Genomic DNA, 8257 nt, shown 5'->3' with positions numbered 1-8257 from the left:
ATGTTGAAAATAAGATGCATTTTATCTTGCACTGATTTCCATAAGCATGGTCATCTTGTAGAGAAGTGTTGGACTTTGCATCCAAGACATTTGAAAAAGGTGGAGAGAGATTTTGGTAAGAATGGAAAAAAGGATTCCATAATTGATGTGGTGCAGGATGATACACATGATGAAGTGCAGCTAAAAGAAGATCCATTGAAATGGTTTGGAAAGAGATGGTTAGATTTCTTAACCAATTAAGGCCTTGCATTTCTTTTGATAATTGATGCAAATATTTCCTTATTGATGCATTTCCTTGTTATTTGGATGCAATTCTTTTATCTTGAAAGCATGTTTCATATTGCATGAAGCAAGATGTTGGAAAAGTAGAGTTATGTTGACTCACTTAGATGTAGCAAAGATGGAAATTTTCAACTACAAATTTGCATGCATGTTGCATTCTTGAACTTGAATTTTTATGCCAGGAAGGTGTTCAAAAGTGGAGTATGTTGACTCACTTTATTGTAGCAAATTTGGTTATTTCAGTTCTTTAAGTACTCGTACATACCAATGGGGTTCTTGAACTTGTGATTGTACTTGTGAGAGAGTTGAGAATTGTTATACATGCATCAGAGTTTGTGTGTGTGAATAGTGGATTTTTTAATAGTTTCATTGTGCTTGAACATGCATGAGTGATTGACTTGTGTTGGTTGATTGCTTTGTTAACATGTATGTTTTCAACTTGATAATGTTGATCATTTGCACATGCATGAGTGTCGTCTTGTGTGGTCGATTGATTGTTACATGTATGTTATATGAACTTGGAAGAGTTGATTTTGTTTCCAAAGATGAAATGGACATGTGACAAATTGTTTCATGAGAATGTGGAATTCTTGCTGTAAATCGTCAAGTTGTTGTACATGATTTTGCTTGATTTGAAATTCAGTTGTTTAAAGAAGCATGTTTTGTCGACTTGTGTTTAGTCGATGGTTTATACACCAAGATGTAAGAGTACATGGCGATGTTCACATGATGTGACATTTGTTGCCTTGAAGAAGCAAAAAGAAGAGGTTGTCAAGTTATATTCTTGCATGAGTGTTTTTCAAGGTTAATCGTGTTTCTTGTGACAAGATGTCACAGGATTTTGGAAGTCCACGCTTGAGCAAGAGGCTCAGGATTAGCCTTCATTCTCAAATCATGTGTTAATTTATGGTATGTTCTTTGCTTAGAGCAGTTTACTTATCTTTCTTTTTATTATCCACAGATTAGCAATCACATGTATATTAAGTAAAGTGCAGATAGAACATTAAAAGATTGACAGAAAGCAAGCCAAGACAAGAGACACAAGATGTGGTGGCTAGCTAGGGACAAACCCCAATATGGGGAAACTCTTTGATCAAATCTTCTTTTATCTTCAATAATTCAATAGAGAGAAATAATACAAAAATCTGATTTACATCAGTAGCAGCAAACCCTAGGTCAGCCCTAAACTAGGGTAGTCAATATCTTGCAAACCGACCGTCGAATCGCCTTGATTCCTTCACCAAAAAATGCGGCCTTCCAAAGAGAGTCCGGTTCACCTGCTGCACACTCTAGAGAGAGAATGATGGTCAACGCTGGTCAAACTTCTGATCTGCAGTTGCAGCCCTAAAATCTGCGTCCTTCCTTCCACACGTGTGAGAGAAGAGTCTTTTTTGCGCAGGAGAGAGAGAGATGTGATGAGAGTGAAGTGTGCAAATGAGGAGAATACTCCTTGTATTTATATGCAAAACGTTGGGGTTGAATAGATGCGACTGTTGGGCTTCTGAGCCTACATAAGTTGCTGGCCGACTTTGACAATTAGTCCATAATCAAAATAAATTCATATCTCCATAAATCCTTATAAGAATCAGATGATATTTAGATCAATCCTACACCTCTCAACGAGAGGAATCTAATAAAAATATCATCATCCATGAATAAGGTGACCCACATGAAGTTTGGCCCTAGTTGCCAATTTTAACACCATGACATGAGAAAAATGTTAATACTGAAGGATGATGGAATCAAGAAGCGAAAGTCGTCAAAACGCCAAAAAATTTGTAGCCATTGTAGACCATTTGTTGTGTTGACACGAAGAAGCGAAAAAGATGGCGAATGCATTCTTCCCGATGTGGAATTTGGAACTGTGGAGGTAAAATAATGGTCATTTATTTTCTTGTTATTAATGATATTGGAACTCATTGCTGTCTTTCACTCAATGGGCTTAACTTGGAAAAAGTGGTTTCCAAGGAGAAGCTTACATCGAATGCATGTGTTGCAAAGGAGGAACATGATTCTCAGTGGAAGGGCATCAATCAGATTTCCAAGCACCGAGGAGTCACTTTGGTATAGTAGGGTGTTTAATCAACAAGTAGCAGCAAGTGTTGGATTGGGTCAATAGCAAAAGGAAAAAATTGGTTGAAGTACCAAGCCATTTGCAAGGAAATGCATGTCAGTGAACCCAAGTGGTTGTCATGGAGATTTTTCCAAGTAGAATCAATTGATAAACTTTGGAAGGAGAAGAGTATTTATCTCTCATTAGATAACCAAATTTTGTGGGTCCAAAATTATGTCAGTAGGAAGGAGTGATTAGAATCTAGATTAGGGGCAAAAATTTGCTCAAAAATAGAAGTGCTCAGAATTGCTCAAAAACTAAACAACCACGTCCATATCGCTGATACGATCCCAATGAAACTTGTTTCACTCAAACCAGAACTCGTATGAGAAAGATAGAGATGTCTGTACGCTTTGTCAAACAAGAAAAATTTAGGGTACATGGCTGACTGGGATGCTGACTAGGCATCCGTACAACTCAGTCACCAAAGAGAATATTCCAAGGAATATTCCTTGGAATATTCGTAGAATATTCTGATAAGTGGCTCAATCGGATTGTGACAAGTGTTGACATGTTATTGTTCAAAGGCATTTGAGGTGGACCAATGAGAGGCTGAGACCTGGCAAGCCCGAAGGCCGCCATGTTCCCTCTCAAAGGTCAAGTAAAATGTTATTTGGCATGCCGATGGAGTCAAACCCGTGACCTCGCCTACACAAGCCCCACGCTTTACTACTATACCACAACCATATGACTTAACAAACAATGGACACAAATTTTATTTAAAGAGGTAGCACGTGACAGTTGGGGGAGGAGAGGGCCAGCCCCCTACGCATATGACCAACACCTCGAAACCAAAGGCCAACACTTAATGTTAACCATGTGTTTAACGCACTAAGTGGGGATTAGCACTAATTAAAACATGCTTATCCCTTAATTAATCATGGATTAAGTTGGCCGCATTTTAGCAAGCCTAATAAATCTGACGTTGCTCCAATTTTGGTGGGGCTAACTAGAGTTTCTCTAGATTTGGTGGAGTTTTCTTGGGGAAAAGTGAAGAGACTATAACTTTTGCAAAATTCGACCAGTTTTGGCTCAAAAAGAGTCATTCCTAAATTATTTGTATGTTCTGAACACAATGGAACAGGTTGAAGAGGTAGAAAGGAACTCTTGTATGTGATTTTTCTACGTTGAAGTTTAAGGAAGCCTAAGGCCACCAGGAGAGGAGGTCTAGTCTAGATCAACTGAATTCCAATTACAAAGCTTAGATATTAATTTTTGGGTTGTTTAGGTCTTATGAATCCAATGGAGCAGGTTACAAAGCCATTGGAGCACTGCAAGTGCATGTAATCAGAGAATTGATCATTAATCCAAAGAGGGCCTAGCCATTGAAGCAGGTCCAAGGAGATATAGCTCAAGAGGGATGAAGTCCTTTATCAACTTTGTGTTATGAGTTGTTTTTTTTACTTCTCTGCAATTTACTTGTTGTATATGTGTTTTAAATAGCTAATTAACCTCATAAATTTATCATAAAAGACACTCAACGCTTGACACATAATTCCTCACATTTTGGTTAATTTGGGACGATCATAAACACATTTTTTTTTTAATATTGATGAGGGAGCTTGCATAGCATTAAAAAGCTTTCGCAACATTCAGATCAAGTAGCGATCTTGTGAAGAAAGGAGTTGGCAGATTCATAGTTGGAGGCTTCAGAAGATGAAGCAGCATCTGTTGTTGCCACTCTCCGAATTACCTTAGGTCCTTCACCTTCAAGATGTTAGGAAACCAGCTCACAAAAAGATAGAAAATATAGTTTAACGCCTTAGAATTAAGCCTCTTCGAGGGGGAAACCTCCTTTACATTACACAAATGAACAATTCTTGGATGATACAAATGAAAAAACCTCCTTTCTATATATAGGAGTCTAAGGGGTCACAATATAACCAAGTCGACCTAACAATAATAATATATAGGCACAAAAATAACAATAGAGAGATTCTATTGGGCACAGTAATAACAATATGGGGACAATAGGGGCACAACAATATTAATAAGGGATACAACTAGAATAGTAATGTGGGCATCACTAGTATTATAGGGACTTAACATGCCCCTATCCTTCAAAAAAGTGTTGTCCTCAATGCTTGAGTAGTTCTGGATGCTTTTGTATAAAATTCTCATCCTCCCATGTGGAATTTTCAATGGATAAGTTCTTCCACTTAATGAGATACTCTGAAATGGATCGATTTCGTAGATGTCGAGTTCTTGTTTTTATCACTGCTTCCGGTTCTAATATAATTTTTTCTTCCTCGTCAAGTTCTGGCAATATTGTTTGAACTGGGAGCTTGGCACCTATAACCTTCTTTAAACATGAAACATGGAACACTGGGTGCACTCGAAAAGCTGCAGGAAGCTCCAATTTGTATGCCATAGTACCAATCTTTTGCAACACTTTGTACGGACCATAATACTTTGGTGACAATTTATTATCCTTCTTAGCTTGCTTGAGGGACATTTGTTTATATGGTTGTAGCCGTAGGAATACCCAATCATCTACATCAAAGCTTCTTTCACTGCCATGTTGATTTGCTTGTTTCATTCTATTCTGCGCCAACACGAGGTTATCCTTTAAGAGTCGGAGAACTTGTTGTTGATGCTCGATGTGATGTTCCACTGCTTGAACCTTAGAATTTTCTCTTAAATATGATGTGATGGATGGTGGCTGATATCCATAAGTTGCCATAAATGGGGTCATTTTTGTTGCGTTATGGAAGGAATTGTTATACCACCATTTAGCCAGAGGCAACCATTTGACCCATTGTGTCTATTTATCAGATACAAAGCAACGAAGATATCCTTCCAAACATTTGTTTACTATTTCAGTTTGCCCATCAGATTGAGGATGATAAGATGAGCTATGAGCTAACTGAGTACCAAGACAAGAAAATAGTTTTGTCCAAAAATTTCCAGTAAAAATGGGATCTCTGTCACTTACAATAATCTTTGGGTTTCCATGTAGCTTTTGAATTGTTTCCATAAATTCCGTAGAAACTGCACTGGCTTTAAATGGGTGTGATAATGCACAAAACTGTGTATACCTGGTAAGTCTGTCAACTACCACCATGATGACACTCTTTCCCTCAGACTTGGGTAAACCTGTGATAAAATCCATTGAAACCTCCCAACATTGGCTTGAAATGGATAAAGGTTGTAATAGACCTGGTGTCTTAATTGTTTCAGCTTTATTTTGTTGGCATACCAAACATTCTGCCACAAACTTTTGAATATCCGATTTAAGGCCATCCCAGAAAAATTCCTTCTTAAACCATGTGGTAAGTTTTTAAAAATCCTGAGTGCCTTCCTAAGGCAGAAGCGTGCAATTACAGAAGAATCTTTTGTTTGAGTTGGGAATTCTTACAGAGGTATAAGCGATCTTTGTACCATAACGAATCATTTTTCCAGCGAAATGTATCAGATGTACCGGAATCTTGTTGTAACTTTCGAATAAGTTCCCACACTTCTTCGTCATTCTTCCATTCCTCCTTTGCTTCGTTTATCCAATCTGGTTGGATAATAGAAATGGCACACAAAAATGCTTCCACATCCTCATCCTTTCTTGAGAGTGCATCTGCCACAACATTTTGCCTCCCTTTTTTGTATATGATTTCAAAGTCATAACCCAACATTTTTGTGACCCATTTTTGTTGTTCTTCAGAGGATAATCTTTGTTCTAAAAAAGTATTTAAGGCTATCATGATCCGTTTTTACCTTGAAGTGTCTTCCGATTAGGTAGGGTTGCCATTTCTTAAGTGCATGTAGTATTGCCAACATTTCCGTCTCATAAATAGCTTTGTGTAAATACTCTCCCTTGATTGTACGACTTTCGAAAGCAATGGGTCTTTCATCTTGCATAAAAACAACACCAATTCCATTTCCAGAAGCATCACATTCCACAATAAAGGTTTTTTTGAAGTCTGATGTAGCTAAGACCGGTGCTTAGCACATTGCATCTTTAAGATGTTCGAAGGCCTTTGTTGATTCTGGAGTCCATGAAAATGCATCTTTCTTCAACAATGTTGTTAGAGGTGCTGCTATTTTCCCATAATTCTTAACAAACTTGTGATAATACCCTGTCAACCTGAGAAATCCTCGCAAATTCTTTATGGATGTGGGGATTTCCCATTCCTTAATGGTTTTAATTTTGCTAGGGTCTACCTTAACTCCTTTATGAGATACAATATGACCTAGATATTTCACCTCTTGTACTCCAAAGAAACATTTGGGTCTTTTTGCATATAATTGTTTCTCCAATAGTTGTAGCACCCTGTCAACGTGTTCAACATGATCCTTCCAAGACTCGCTGTAGATTAGTATATCATCAAAAAATACTAACACAAATTTTCTAAGGAAGGGTTTGAAAATAGAATTCATCAAACCTTGAAATGTAGTAGGTGCATTGGTAAGGCCAAAATGCATGACCAAAAACTCATAGTGACCCTCATGAGTTCTAAATGCTGTTTTCGAAATGTCTTGAGTCTTCATTCTGATTTGATGATATCCTGAACGAAGATCTAACTTGGTGAAGTAAATCGATCCATGCAATTCATCCAATAATTCATCAATGACAAGAATGGGAAACTTATCTTTAATAGTGAGCTTGTTGAGCTCCCTATAATCTGGAAACATGCGCCATGATCCATCCTTCTTGTGCACCAATACTACTAGAGCAGAGAAAGAACTTGTATGAAGTGCCACGTGTCACTATTTTGACCTTAGTATCTGAAAAATATACATAGGAAACTACAGTCCGTCCTCTTTCTGTAACTTCTATGAAATTTCAATCTGATGCTTGAAACAAAAGTTATGACGATTTTCCCAAGGTCACCTGTTTGGAATGTAATTCAAGAGTCTGCAAAAAGGCCAACTTCCTCAGAGCATATCTTCACAAATATAGTGCGAAAAGCTCTGAAATTTGGACCCGAGGTTCAGCACGATTTCGTCTCAAATGGATTTTTTGTTTCGCTTCTAAAACGTCACAGAAAAAAAGTTATAGCGAAAATGCTACGATGACCTATTTGGAGCAGCGAAACCCTATAATCCAAAGCTCTGATACCAAATGTTATGAAACCAACTCACAAAAAGATAGAAAAGATAGTTGAACGCTTTATAATTCAGTGTCTTCAAGGGGGCAACCTCCTTTACATTACACAAATGAACAATTCTTGGATGATACAAATGACAAAACCTCCTTTCTATATATAGGAGTCTAAGGGGTCACAATATAACCAAGCCGACCTAACAATAATAATATATAGGCACAAAAATAACAATAGAGGGATTCTATGGGGCACAATAATAACAATATGGGGACAACAGGGGCACAACAATATTAATAAGGGATACAACTACAATAGTAATGGGGCATTAGTAGTATTATAGGTACCTAACAAAAGAAATTGGTATATGGATTCCCACGAGGATGTTCCACTATCTATAATGCATGTAGTGTCCGAGAAAAGTGGGGGCATTTTTGTTACATCAGAAGCAGAAGGTGTGGATTACGAAGTTTCCATGGCTTTCTTTCCTTTCTTTGCTTTGGTCATCTTGTTACACTACTTCTCAGGTTTAACCTGCAATTGGAAACGGAGAGGAATGAAGAACAACATGTTTGAAATGCGGGAGAGTTTAGTTTTAATGGGAAAAATCTGAAATTTCTACATACAGGACATCAAATCACCTTGGGGCTTTAAATCATAAATACCATTAGAATTTCTTAATAACTGAAATCATGGCTTTAGGTGCTAATTTACTATTCCATTAATAGATCACATTGCAAAAAACATTTTAAACATTAATCTAAAGCATGTTTCCATGAGTTTTCCCAATATGCGATAGCAATACCATTATGTCGATTGTTTGGGA

Source organism: Pinus tabuliformis, chromosome J (assembly GCF_031772625.1).
Source record: "Pinus tabuliformis cultivar Carrire ecotype Pingquan chromosome J, CPIR1, whole genome shotgun sequence".
Lineage (NCBI taxonomy): Eukaryota > Viridiplantae > Streptophyta > Pinopsida > Pinales > Pinaceae > Pinus > Pinus tabuliformis.
This window is presented reverse-complemented; position numbering follows the sequence as displayed.